Raw genomic sequence first — 15030 nt, 5'->3', positions numbered from 1 at the left:
GCCGTGGATGCTGGGGAATTGGCCTGGCACTGTGACTGTGGGTCATGACCCAGCCTGACAGATCCCCTGCTGGACCCCAAAGCCCCCACCTGCTGCAGCGAGGCCCAGCCGAACGGTGTTTATGCTTTGACTCTGCTACAAGCTCCGATCAGAGAGCGACTCAACTATTGAATCAGCCTTCTTGCTGGCCTCCCTGCCTCCAGCCTCACTCCCCACCCTATTTCCTTATTCTGCACTCCACTGCACAGTACTCCATCCTAAGACTCCTAGACCTTTCAGCTGCCTTCAAAACTGCTGACCACCCCACCTTCCTCCTGGGAACATTATTCAACCTTGGCTCCACTGACATTGTCCTCTCCTGGTTCTTCTATCTCTTTGGCTACTCCTGCTCAGTTTCTTTAAGGGGTTTTCCTCTATCTCCCATCCCCTAAATTTGGGAGTCCCTCAAGGCTCAGTTCTGGGTCCTCTTCTATTCTCCATCTACACTCACTCCCTTGGAGAACTTATTCTGCCAGATTTGCAAGACTCCCATCAAATTTCAACATACACATGAGAACCATATACTTTTATATTCTGTTGTACTTGCTACGGGAAATACCCCTAAGGAAATAAAATCCTGGGTGACAATCACAATCACCCATAGCCCTTCAGTACATTTCAACTTAAACATAATAATTATGATATTTAAGTGCTTACTAAGCACTGGAGTGGATACAAGCAAATTGGGTTAGACACAGACCCTGTCCCATGTGGGACTCCCAGTCTCAATCCCCATTTTACAGTTGAGGTAACTGAGGCACAGAGAAGTGAAGTTACTTGCCCAAGGTCACACAGCAAACAAGTGGCAAAGCCGGGATTAGAACCCACGACCTTCTGACTCCTAGGCCTGTGCTCTATCCACTATGCCACACTCCTTCTCACATCCTACCATGTAATCACATTGCCATTCTTTTTTCTCCCTGCGTTTATTTCATTAATTCATCCAATTGTATTTATTGAACGCTTACTATGTGCAGAGCACTGTACTAAGTGCTTGGAAAGTACAATACAGCCAATAAAGAGAGACAATCCCTGCCCGCAATGGGCTCACAGTCTAGAGGACTGCTATTTGCAGCCCAGGGATCATGTCTTCTAACTCTACTGTATTCTCCCAAGCCTTACACAACGTAGGTGCTCTACATACAATACGTATTCTGCAAGCAGGAGCTGTTTGATAAATACTACTAATTGAATGACTGAAATGGTGAGAACCTATGTCTCCAGGGGCTTTAAAGTAGTGCCACAAAAGCTGTGAAGCTTCGACAGACCACCGCCTCTCTCTGTTGGATCCTCCAAGGTGCCAGGGCAAATCGAGGTGACGCCGGTGGACGGCTTTCTCTCTTGGGACCTCAGCACCCAATACAATACAATACAATCAGTTCAGCCCAGTCCCTGTTCCACAGAGGGTTCACAGTCTAAAGGGAAGGGAAAACAAGTCTTTAATCCCCATTTTACAGATATGGGAACTTAGGCCGAGAGGTCAGTGACTTACCCAAAGTTGCACAGCAGATAAATGGCAGAATTGGGATTGGAACCTAGATCTCCTGTTCTGATCCTATGCTCTAATAGTAAATACCTTAACCTTCTTCCCCATTTCTTTCTCTTTCCCTCTTCCTCCCTCTCCTCTCTCCCTTCTTCCTTTTCCTTTCATCCAGTCCCCATTCTTTAACTTCCTTTCCCTCTTCTCCACTTTTCCCTTCCCTCCCTTTCTTTTCCCTCCCTCTTCTGGAGATCAAAATGAAGAGCTGATTGCTACACTCTTGTGCAGAAGTGTTCTACCTGTCCTTGTGCACCCTGACACATACCTGATCTCTGCCACACCGATGTGAGGAGAAATAGGCTCAACACTGCACGTTCACTGAGAAACCAGTATGGATGGTGAGCTTAACATTTGCGACCAGGTCCTTGTCCTTCACAAAGTTTATTGCTTCGAAGGAATGTGAAGAAGCTTTATAGCTTGACTGTACTTTTGACTGATTTGGAAAAGGCCACTGAGATACCTTAAATCCCCAAGATAAAACCTGCAGCCAGAAATCTTTCTGTTTGGATAGTTTTGTTGAACATGGAAGACTCTTAAAATAGCTTACACTAAAATTTCACCAATGATTTCAAGTAATTCTGGAATAGGAACAGTTGTTGTCCTTTCAGAGATAAAAATAAAATATGCATTTTTAAAAGATCTTGTATTACTCATAGTAGTCAATGGCACATAAGTTTAATGTTCAGAAGAAAATCTTGACAGTTTCTACTTAACTCCCACACTGAAATGGTCGTCATTCAATATAAAGTGACACAAAATAATTCAAAAGCAAGAGAACAGATGTGTTTCAAACCAGTCGGTTCCTTCCTTTTCCTAAAGTTGCAAGTGTTTTTGAGAATGTATTCAATTAATATTCCCGCTGCTAATATGATGAATTAAAATTGCTTCCTACAATTTACTCATTTTTGTCTGAAAAACAAGCAGTTCTTCGACTGTGAGTTCCATGTGGGACAGGGACTGGGTGCCATCTGATTATATATCACATTGTTCACCATAGTGTTTGGCCCAAATCTACGTATCCAAGTCTTGATCTCTCTCCCCATCTGCAGTCTCGCATTTCCTCTACCTTCAAGACATCTCCACTTGGATGTCCTTCCACACCTCAAATTTAACATGACCCAAACAGAACTCCTTATTTTCCCACCCAAACCCTGTCCTCCCCATGACTGTAGAGAACACGACCATCCTTGTCTCACAAGCCCCTAACTATGGTGTTATCCTTGACTCTTCTCTCTCATTTAAAACACATATTCAAACTCTCACTGAATCCTGAGGGTTCAACCTTCACAACATCGCTAAAATCCTCCCTTTCCTCTCCCCAAACCTGCTACCACCTTAATCCAAGCACTTATCCTAACCTGCCTTGATTACTGTATCATCCTCCTTGCTGGTCTCTTCCCATTCCAGTCCATACTTCATTCTGCTGCCCAGATCATTTTTCTACAGAAATATTCGGTCCATGTTTCCCCACTTCTCAAGAACCTCCAGTGGTCGCCCATTCACTTCCGCATCTAACCAAAACTTCTTACCACCGGCTTTTAATCACTCTATCACCTTGTCCCCTCCTACCTTACCTGTTGCTTTCCCACCACAACCAACCCCCACTCTGCTCTCCTCTAATGCCAACCTACTCACTGTACCTCAATCTCATTTATCTCACCGTCAAACTCTCACCCACACCCTACTTCCGGCCTGGAACATCCTCCCTCTCATATTCAGCAGACAATTAATCTCCCCACCTTCAAAGTCTTATTGAAGGCACATCTCCTGCAAGAGGCTTTCCCTGACTAAGCCCTCATTTCATCTTCTCCCACTCCCTTGTGCATTTCTCTGATTTGTTCCCTTTATTGTATACATATCCATAATTTATTTATGTATATTGATGTTTGTCTCTCCCTCTAGATTGTAATCTCTCTGTGAGCAGGGAATGTATATACCAGCTCTGTTACACTCTTAAAGTGTACTCTTCCAAGTGTTTAGTACAGTGCTCTACACCCAGTAAGTGATCAATAAATATAACTTATTATATGTTTAATGAATACTATGATTATTATATTATTATTGAGAAGAAGAAGAAAAGAAGATGGAGAACTCCTAAATCCTAGAAAAATCTGGAGGATGGACCTTGGTTGATTCTGGAGTTGCCATGGCTCTCAGGACACCCAGGTGACAAAGTCTGGACCATGGGGGCCCCCAGGATCCCCTCAACCTTAGAGCTACCCTGACAGGGAGACTCTGGCTCTGGAAGGGGTAATTTACAAAGTGCCAGAGGGTTCCAGGGTTGCCCCGACAACTCCGGGACTTCTGTCTTGGATCATCTCTGAGGAAACTGAGGCACAGAGAAGGCAAGTGACTTGCCAAAGCTCACACAGGATGCAAATGGCAGAACCGGAATTAGAACCCAAGTCTTCCCATTCCAAGGCCTCTGCTCATTACACAAGGCTCCCATCCCTCACCTCTTCCTCCTCCCATCTGGAGAGATTGCCAGGACAGCTCTATGTTGGAACAGGAATGGGAATGGGAATATTCTGGTACCACTTTCAAAAGTTCTCCTGCTTCACTCATTACTTTAGAAGTGCAAGTTCTTTAATTTTCTAGATTCCTAAGATTTAAGTGGTCACTGATGGCCTTATGCTGCTGTTCGGGCTTTACTATGCTCCTGAGGTGAGTGCTAGCAGATACTATTGTCATTTTATTCAATCCCTGGGTAGAAGACATTGTACCCAGATCACAGAATGCATATAGCATCCCAAACAAAGATAGGGTTTCATGTCAGTGAGGCAAAAATCACTTCTTGAATCGATCAGTTTGGATGCCCACTTTATCAAATTTTCCTGAGGCACAGTTCCCCCTGCCCTTCCTAGCCTAGATGTCCTCAATCCCGCATGTCTCTTGGCCCCCTCCCCTATCTGCAACTCATCCCTGCCATCTTCCTGCTTCCCCCATGTCTCCAAGGATTTTGAACCTTTCGTCTGTTGTCCGGGATGGCAGGGAAGCACAGAGGAGTGGCCATTGTGACCAGTGACGGCAGGGGAATGTGGGACATTAGCCCTATCCAACCTGATTAGCTTGTATCTACCCCAGTGTGCATTACAGTGCCTGGCACATAGGAAGCACTTCACAAATACCGTTTAAAAAAAAAGATGTGGAAGAAGGGACCCAGGGTCACCTAGCTGCTGCTGTTCCTGCTGCTACTAACCTAGTCCCTTCCACATGCCTGGCTGTTCTAGAATTATAGCAATTATAATAACCGTGGTATTTTGTAAGTGCTTACTATGTTCCAAGCACTGTGGAGCATACAACATCATCAGATCAGACAAAAATCCTGTTCCACAAGGGTCACAGTGTAAGTAGAATGGAGGGCAGGTGTTTAATCTCCTTTTTACAAATAAGGAAAGTGAGAGATTGAGTGACTTGTTCAAGAGTATGGAGCAGGCAAAAGGTTCATTCATTCATCCAATCACATTTATTGAGCGCTTACTGTGTACAGAGCACTGTACTAAGCGCTTGGAATGTACAATTTAGCAACAAATAGAGACAATCCCTGCCTGACAACAGGTTCACAGTCTACAGGGGAGAAGACACACATCAAAACAAGTAAACAGGCATCAATATAAATAAATAGAATTATAGATATGTACATATATACACAACTCTTGTCAGGTGGGGAGAGGGGGGTAGACCAAAGGGAGCGAGTCGGGGTGACGTGGAGGGGAAGGGGAGCTGAGGAAAAGGGGGGTTTAGTTTGGGAAGGCCTCCTGGAGAAGGTGAGCTTTCAGTAGGGTTTTGAAGGGAGGAAGTGTGTTAGTTTGGCTATGAGAAGAAGGAGGGCATTCCAGGCCAGAGGTAGGACGTAGGCCAGGGGTCAAAGGCAGGGCAGGTGAGAACGAGGCACAGTGAGAGGAGTGGAGTGTGCGGGCTGAGATGTAGAAGGAGAGAAGGGAGATGAGGAAAGAGGGGCCAAGGGGATGGAGAGCTTTGAAGCCACTAGTGAGGAGTTTTTGTTTTATATGTAAGTTGATATACAACAACTGGAGATTTTTGAGGAGGGGTATGACATGCCCAGAACGTTTCTGTAGAAAGATAATCCAGGCAGCAGAGTGAAGTATGGACTGAAATAGGGAAAGACAGGATTTTGGGAGGTCCAAAAGGAGACTCATGCAGTATTCCAGTAGGTATAGGATGAGTGTACTAATGCAGTAGTGGTTTGTATGGAGAGGTATGGGCGGATCTTGGCAGTGTTGTGAAGTTAAGACCGGCATGAACTGATGATGGATTAGATACAACCAGGGCCTGCCAAGTCTCTGACATGATCTCCAAGTGCTCAATCAGGACTTAAAAGAGTCAAAATGCTGGGTTTCTAGCCTAGTCGCTCTTTGAAGTTTGCCCCCCACCCCCTCCAGTACTCATCATCCTCTAAAATTTCTGCCTCCCTTTTGACCCCACACTCAAAATGAAAAGTTGACACATGGGGCCAGAGATGAAGTTTCCTATTTTCAATATTTTCAGGAAACTTGTTTCTATGAGCCCGGTTGCTGAGTGCTCGGGTTAGTCCTGAGCATTCTATAGAACTTAAAAAAAAAATTAAAGCTCCGCCTCCAAGGCGATGATGTCAGAAACCTCAAGTTTGCAGACTTTTAGGACTTTATTGATTGTTCCTGAGTTCTTCAGACATTGGTTGGCATTTGTTTGCTTCTGCAACGACCTTCCCTTGAAGACAGATATTGAGATTTATCAGGTCCTTCTGACTCCCAGGCCCATGCTCAATCCAGTCAGCCACACTGCTTCTCTAAGAAGTCAGCTAAGAAAAGCAAATATAAATATTTTTTTTCTCCAAAATATCTTCTTTAAACATCTAGGAATATAACATTCTTCTGATAAGAGACCAGACATGTCAACAAATAATCTTTAAAAACAATTGAACATTAAGACCTATTCATAGTCCAGGTTCGTACTGGCAAAGTGGAGAACTCAATCCATTTAGAGTCAGGAAAAAAACCTCTCTTTAACCTCAATTATCTTGATATTTTGGGTGAATTTATTTGGATGAATGTCTCAGTACACTGCTTCACTTTGCTAATGTAGTCATAAATTAACATTATGGGCAGCGAATGTGTCTGTTAATGTTGTTATATTACACTTTTCCAAGTGCTTAGTACACAGTAAGTGCTCAATAAATACAGTTGACTGACATTGGTTATTTTACAATACTTCTGATGTATTTTTCTTTTTCATTCCACAAATAAAGCTCCCTTTACTTTTTTTAAACAATGCTCTTTTGGGCATTATTATAATAATAATTTATTATTAACTATACTTTTTCATTAGGACTATTTTCTCTAACCCTTCTCAAGATTGCACCTTCTCAAGATTTTGGCTATAGGAGGGAGTGTCAAGCAGAGGCCTACCCATTCCATTCATAGCTTGGGTTTATGAGAAGCAGCATGGCGTAGTGGATAGAGCATGGGCCTAGGAGTCAGAAGGTCAAGGGTTCTAATCCTGGCTCTGCCACTTGTCTGCTGTTTGACTTGGGGCAAATCATTTAATTTCTCTGTGACTCAGTTACCTCATTTATAAAATGGGGATGAGACTGTGAGTCCCATGTGGGACAGGGACTGTGTCAAACCCAATTTGCTTGAATCCACCCCAGTGCTTAATACAGTGCCTGGCACATAGTAAGCACTTAAGTACCAGAATTATTATTAGTATTATTATTGGGCAGTGGCTACTGACTGGAAATGATCCAAACAGCAGAGTGAAGTATGGACTGGAATGGGGAGAGACAGGAGGCAGGGAGGTCAGCAAGGAGGCTAATGCAGTAATCAAGGCAGGGAAGGATAAGTGCTTGGATTAACATGGTACTAATTTGGATGGAGAAGAAAGGTGGATTTTAGCAATGTTGTGAAGTTTGAACAGACAGGATTTGGTGACAGATTGAATACGTGGGTTGAACGAGGGAGATGAGTCAAGGATACCACCAAAGTTACAGGCTTGTGAGACAGGAAGGATGGTGGTGGTGTTTATAGTGAGGGGACACTCATGGGAAAATGGAGCTTTGAAGGGAAATTATGAAGTTCTAAACTTTGACGCCCTGCTCCTCATCTTGTCGCTTGTCTCTTTCACCTCCATTCCCTGGAACTTCCTCCCCCTTCACTCCAGCAGACCACTGGTCTCTACATCTTCAAAGCACCTTCTGCTATCATGCCTCATCCAGAAGGTTATCCCTGATTAATCTATCATCTCCCCACCCTACTTCCCCACTTCAGCATTTCTCTGTCATATAAGCACTTGTGTACCCACCCCCCTTCCCTCAGTTTTTATGTATAGATCTTTTAAGCCCTATTATTTTCCTCTACCTGTAATTTATTTTAGTGTCTGTCTCCTCCAGTAGATTGTAATCTCCTTGAGGGCAAGAATTGATCATGTCTCCTAACTCTGCTGTACTCTCCCAAGTCCAAGTGAGAAGCAGCATGGCTCAGTGGGAAAAGCACGGGCTTGAGAGTCAGAGGTCATGGGTTCTAATTCCAACTCTGCCACTTGTCAGCTGTGTGACTTTTGTCAAGTCACTTAACTTCTCTGAAAAATGGGGATTAAGACTGTGAGCCCCATGCGGTACAACCTGATTATCTTGTATCTCCCCCAGGGATTAGAACAGTGTTTGGCACATAGTACACACTTAACAAACACTACCATTATTATTATTAGTTCAGCTGCTCCACACAGAGTAAGAGTGCAGTAAATACTTGATTGGAGTGGACAGAATAAAAATTGTATATTCTCTCAGGCTTACCAACTGCCATCAGCATTTTGGCAAATGAAATAACTTAATAAATAATCATCCCTCTCTTCTGGCTTCCTTCCCTCTGCCTTTAAACAGGCAAGCTCAAGTCTACCCACATTGAAAAACAAAAATCTTGGTTCACCACTTTCTCAAGCTCCATTTTCCTTCCTTTTGGATTCCTTACCCATTCAAGTTGGACTTTAGCTACTTTCTCATTATTACTGGATCTGTTCTCAGAAGGTAAATTACACTGAGCAAATTAAATGTAGACACAAAATATCAATACTTTCTTTCACCTTGTTAATTCAGGAGTATAATGCAACATTGCATTTATGAAAAGAAGATCCACTTGGAATAATTCTCTCAAATTGTTCAGCTTAGAATTGGTTTTTGCTTCTTTTTAAAAAAAACAACACAAAACTGTTAAATAATTTCTTTTGTAGGAAATGGTAGCACAAGGAACATAAAATGAGTAGCTGTCATTAGGTGGCCAACCAACACATCTGCTGCAAATGTGCCAGCAAATCAAGAGACAAGTGATTGCAAACTAAATCTCTACAGATGACAGAGTACGTATTCACAGTTCTCGTAAAGGGAACGGTGCAGCCTAATGAGAGAAAACAACATTTGACAACCACACTCAATCACCTCTTTCACTCCTATTTATTCTCTCTCTTCTCCCACTAAACCTCAGTGCAAGCTAACCTTCTCACCGTATGTCATTCTCATTTCCCTCACTGCTGATCTCTTGATCATGTCCTCACCAACAGCCTTGTTATATCCCGGCTAGACTACTGTGTCAGCCTTCTCTCTGATTTCCCTTCCTCCTCTCTTGCCCCACTCCAGTCTATTCTTCACTCCGCTGCCCGGCTCATCTTCCTGCAGAAACGCTCTGGGCATGTCACTCCCCTTCTTAAACACCTCCAGTAGTTGCCTATCAACCTCCGTTCCAAACAAAAACTCCTCCCTCTAGGCTTCGAGGCTCTACATCACCTTGCCCCTTCCTACCTCTCCTCCCTTTTCTCTTTCTACTGCCCACCCCGCATGCTCCGCTCCTCTACCGCCCACCTCCTCACCGTCCCTCGGTCTCGCCCATCCCGCCGTCGACCCCTGGGCCACGTCTTCCCGGGGTCCTGGAACGCCCTCCCTCCTCACCTCCGCCAAACTGATTCTCTTCCCCTCTTCAAAACCCTACTTAAAACTCACCTCCTCCAAGAGGCCTTCCCAGACTGAGCTCCCCTTCTCCCTCTACTCCCTCTACCACCCCCCCTTCACCTCTCCGCAGCTTAACCCTCTTTTCCCCCCATTTCCCTCTGATCCTCCCCCTCTCCCTTCCCATCCCCTCAGCACTGTACTGGTCCGCTCAACTGTATATATTTTCATTACCCTATTTATTTTGTTAATGAAATGTACATCGCCTTGATTCTATTTAGTTGCCATTGTTTTTATGAGATGTTCTTCCCTTCGACTCTATTTATTGCCATTGTTCTTGTCTGTCTGTCTCTCCCGATTAGACTGTAAGCCCGTCAAACGGCAGGGACTGTCTCTATCTGTTGCCGACTTGTTGATTCCAAGCGCTTAGTACAATGCTCTGCACATAGTAAGCGCTCAATAAATACTATTGATTGACTGACTGACAGCCCGAAATTCCCTTCCCCTTCACACCTGACAGAACGCTTTCTCCCTTCCTCAGAGCCCTTCTGAAATGATACCTCCTCCAAGCAGCCTTCCCTACTTAATTTCTCATCTCCCCACTTTATATCTCCAAATCGTTCCTTCAGCCCTTTAGTGCTCAACACCCATGTAGCACTTACAGATATATTTTAGATACGCTATTACTTCCTCCTATGCAATTTATTTATGTATCAGTTTCCCTGCTTTACTGTAAACTCCTTGAGGGCAGAATCTTATTGTACTCTTTCAGGCACTTAGTACAGTGCTTTGCACAAACTAGGTACTCAGTAAATAAAATTGACTGGCTGATTGTAAAGAAATATAAAAAAAAGGATTGGGAATTGAATGATCTAGATCAGTGATTTACATTGATTAAATTATCCAGATAATTGTGCAGCAGTCCATTTTATGCTAAAATTCTTTCATTAGTGAAGTAAAGATGATGACTATGGTCTGGCACTTTTCCTAACCCAACAGGAAGAGACTGGCAATTTTTCAATAATTTGGGGCAATGAATTACAGATTATTTGGGTCCTAAATAATCTACTCTGTCTCTGCAAATTAATTTCACTACATGGTCTAGTGGATAGAGCACAGGCCTGGGAGTCCGAAGGACCTGGGTTCTAATTCCGGCTCCTCCCTTTGTCTGCTTTGTGACCTTGGGGCAAGTCACTTAACTTCTCTAGGCCTCAGTTACCTCATCTGTAAAATGGGGATTAAGACTGTGAGCCCCATGTGGGACAGGGCCTTTATCCAACCTGTCTAGCTTGTATCTACCTCAGTGCTTTGTACAGTATACATATAGTAAGCACTTAACAAATACCATCATCATTATTAATACTTCATTTTGAATGTGTCTACCCTGGGCGAACTGCCAAGCCTAATGATAGAGGTCGTTATGGGTGGGGAGGAAGCAACATAATCATCATCCACATTCATCCATTCAAGCGTATTTATTGAGCACTTACTGTGTGCAGAGCACTGCATCCGTATGAGAACACCACGAGCAGAACACTGTATAGGCATAGTAGGGAGTAAGGATAGAAGAACAAAACATATGCCTTACCCTCACGGTGCGAAAGTGGGAGACAGGTCAAAACATACACATGCACACAGAGTTAGATTTTAAGGTACCCTCATTGGAACAGAAACCTAGGCATATAATAAAGAGTAAAATGGGTGAGTGGAGGGGAATCTGGAGTGATTGGCTTGAGGACATTGAGAGTTGGTCTTTAGTATAATTTTGAAGGAAGGACAGGCCCCAGACTGTGTTCAGTGGTCAGAGAGAGTGTGAACAAGGGTAGACACTAGGCTTGCTTGGGCTGAGTAGAGAATAGGGCCAGGCTGTAGTAGAAAAACAAGTTAGTTTTTTCGGAAGACAGTTGACAAAAGTCTTTTAGCTGCTGATAGAGAGTCTCTAAGCCTAAAGTCAGGAGCTTTAATTTTATCCTGCCCGAAACAGGAAGGCATGCTAGGCAAATGAGGAGGAAGTAACCACATCTGATGGATGTCTGAGAAACAGGCTTTGTGCTCTATGTGGAGGACAGATTAGAATGGGGTGCAGTTGAAGGCAGGGAGACCAATGAGGGAAATATTTTGGTAGCTGGATTTGACTAGGGCTTGAACCAGGGCTTTAGGTGTGGCTTAGGGTAGAGAGGAAGAGACCTAGATCATGAAATCCCTATAGAGGAGGAATCAGTAGGATTTGGTGGGTAAAGGAGAGCTGAAAAACAGAGGCATTTACAAAGTTACAAGTGAGAAACAAGCAGGATTGTTGAGAACCAACATACTTCCAGTATGAAAGGGAGAGCTACGAGGAGGTGAAGTTGAAGTTGAAATGGAAAGTTAGGTAAGAGGAAAGTTAGGTAAGAAAGGTAGGCTCAGTTTTTGACTGATTCCCATCTTTTGACTGGTTCCCATCTGAGGTAGCATCAAGATATCCAAGTGGTTATATCTTAGTGACAAGATGAACTTGGAGTCTGGATGGAAAGAAGGTTAACAGTTCTGGCTCAAGAATCATCCATGTAATGGGGCAATTGAAATCAGTCGCCTGTGTAATTATTATTATCATTATCATTGCTGTTGTATTTGTTAAGCGCTTACTATGTATCAAGTACTGTTCCAAGTGATGCAAGTTAATCAGGTTGGACAGAGTCCCTGTACTACATGGGGCTGACAGTCCAAATAGGAAGTGAACAGGTATTTAATCCCTATTTTGCAGTTAAGAAAACTGGGCACAGAGAAGTTCAGTGAATGAGCTCAGAGAGAGAATGAGCAACCCAGGAATAATAAGGAACCCAGACCTACACCTTGAGGAACCCCAATGAGAAAGGTTAAGGAGATGTGAAGGAAATAGGGAAGGAGCACATAGAATACTAATAATAATGATGGTATTTGTTAAGCACTTACTACATGTCAAGCACTGTTCTACACCCTGAAGTAGACACAGTTAATCATGTTGGACTCAGTTCCTGTTCCACTTTGGACTCTCAGTTTAAGTAGAAGGGAGGACAGGTATTGAATCCCCATTTTCAGTTAAGGAAAGTGTGGTATACACAATAATAAAATAATGATGGTGTTTGTTAAGCTCCTGCTATGTACCCAGAACTGTACCTAGCACTGGAGTAAATACAAGAAAATGAGGCCCTACACGGGACTCACAATCTAAGTAGGAGGGAGAAGAATAATGACGGTATTTGTTAGGCACTTACTATGTGCCAAGCACTGTTCTAAGCACTGGGGCAGATACAAGGTGATCAGGTTGTCCCACGTGGGTCTCACAGTCTCAATCCCCATTTTACAGATGAGGTAACTGAGGCACAGAGAAGTTAAATGACTTGCCCAAGGTCACACAGCTGACAAGTGGCAAAGCCGGGATTAGAACTCACGACTTCTGACTCCCAAGTCTGTGCTCTTTCTGAATCCCCATTTTTGTGGATGGGGAAGTAAGGAACTGAGGCACAGAGAAGTTGAGACTTTCTCAACGTCACACAGCAGGCAAATAGCAGAGCTAGGATTAGTATCCATTCATTCATTCTTTCATTCGTTTCAATAAACAGACACATTGCCTGCCCACAGACATTTAAGTAAATAATAGAAATTACAGATATGGACTTTAGTGCTGTGGGGCTGGGAGGACGATGATTTAAGGGAGCAAGTCGGGGGGTATACAAAAGGGAGTGGGAGAAGAGGAAAGCAGGGCTTTGTCAGGGAAGACTTTGAAGAGGGGGAGAGTGATTATCTGTCGGATTTGAGGAGGGAGGTCATTCTAGGCCAGAGGAGGGATATGGGTGAGAGGTCAGCGGCAAGATAGATGAGACTGAGGTACAATGAGAAGGTTGGCATTAAAGAAGCGAAGTGTGCCGGCTGGGTTGTGGTAGGAAAGCGAGGTGAGGTAAGAGGGGGCAAGGTGACTGAGTGCTTTAAAGCCAGAGACTCTGACTCCCAGGCCACTAAGCCAAGCCTCCTTGTAGTCTTCAGGGTCCCACCTGCAGAGCTGCAAACCTCCAACTGCACCAGTCAGGCCACTCTGGACCCTCAGTCCCCACCTCCAGTAAGAGAATCGGGTTAAGAGCCTAGGGCCTTAACAATGCTATTCTTGGATCCGACCAACCAGCCTAAGATTCTGTCTTGGACAGCAGCAGCACCAAAAAATGATTGGAAGAATATCATGATGTTAACCCTCACTAACAACCACCTTCGTGACTAAGGATGCACAAGATATCCAACCAATCAATCAATCAACCGCATTTATTGAACTCTTACTGAGTGCAAAGTGTATTTAGTGCTTGGGAGAGTACATCCTTATTGTTGTCCTCAAACAACTCCCACTGTAATACTATGTATCTGTCTAAATCCTTCTGAACATTGCCTGCTAATAAGTTATAAAGGATCTCTTATCCATGGATTTATCCAAGCCCTGCTCTACTTCCTGCAGCCTGCTCTATTTCTTGAAGTGGGAAATTAGGTAAAGGAGTGTTTTGAACCTAGAATTTTCAACAATTTTGGATTCCCCCACTTTATACCCTTCATGATTATGAAAATTTTAATCATGTCCTCTCACAGTCTTTGTCTTTCCAAACTAAAAAGTCAGAACTTCTTCAATCTATCCTAAAGAAACCTTTTCACCCACCTTGGCTTGCCTTTTCTGTACCTTCTCCAGGTCTCCAGCAAAAGCTTCAGATGGAAGGAGAAACAAGGAGACAAAAGGGAAAATGGAGCCTGGCGCTACAAACACTAAGTACAACACCACAAGGGACAACCTTTTTATGTACCCAATGTGGCCAGGATAGCAGGCTTCATATTGGCAAATACAGCCACTCATGCACTCCTAGGTGAACTTCACCTTCAGTGGTGTCTTCTATTATGAAAAACAACTACATATTCTCACAGTGACATCTCATCAATGTGTGGCTAAAAAGACTGCGGTTTGACTGATATGCTCTTCTACACTGCTCCTTACTACATTCATCCATTTTTTTCATAGAGGATCTCCCTCTGCTTTTGAGCCTGCCTCTTGCAGTCTTGACCTGTGAAAACTCTTTGCTGGAGAAGAATGACTCCTCTGCCTTTGGCTGCCCCTGAGCGTAAGGCTGGTCTGCCTGTCGTGGTACTCTCCCCACAGTCCCACAGTCCACTGCTTTATTCTGCCGTTGGGGATCGAGCTTCACCACGTCTTTAAATTGTTTACTGTCAAAACAAGTTACGTACTCTGCAACTTCCCTCCAGATGAGTCTCAGATGGATGCCAAACCAGTCCTAGCTAATTTTTTTACATCTTCAGTTTGGCCTAAATCATCCTTTGTGCTTATCATAATTCCTTCTTGAAGGGAAGATGAGATTCAAGAGAAGACAGAGCTGAGATTTTGCCTGCTTTCTAATAGGGGAAGCTTCATGGTTTCATTTTCAGAATAGCACTCCTTGGTTTAGTAAGTGGCATTCCCTAGTGCATTTGAATACCAGCCATTCCTTTGGCTTCCTCCGGCAGGATGTACAAT

At 43.7% G+C, this 15030-nt stretch overlaps 1 long non-coding RNA gene across 1 annotated transcript; it reads left to right on the top strand.

Moving 5' to 3' along the window:
* The first annotated feature begins 4059 nt into the window (after positions 1-4059).
* LOC114805815 lies at positions 4060-14378 on the top strand. The gene is made up of 3 exons (XR_003753840.1): positions 4060-4243; positions 8804-8929; positions 14197-14378. It is a non-coding gene; the product is annotated as an uncharacterized LOC114805815 (long non-coding RNA).
* Positions 14379-15030: the final 652 nt, after the last annotated feature.

This window comes from Ornithorhynchus anatinus, chromosome 20 (genome assembly GCF_004115215.2).
Source record: "Ornithorhynchus anatinus isolate Pmale09 chromosome 20, mOrnAna1.pri.v4, whole genome shotgun sequence".
In the NCBI taxonomy this organism is placed as follows: domain Eukaryota; kingdom Metazoa; phylum Chordata; class Mammalia; order Monotremata; family Ornithorhynchidae; genus Ornithorhynchus; species Ornithorhynchus anatinus.
This window is presented reverse-complemented; position numbering and strand designations above follow the sequence as displayed.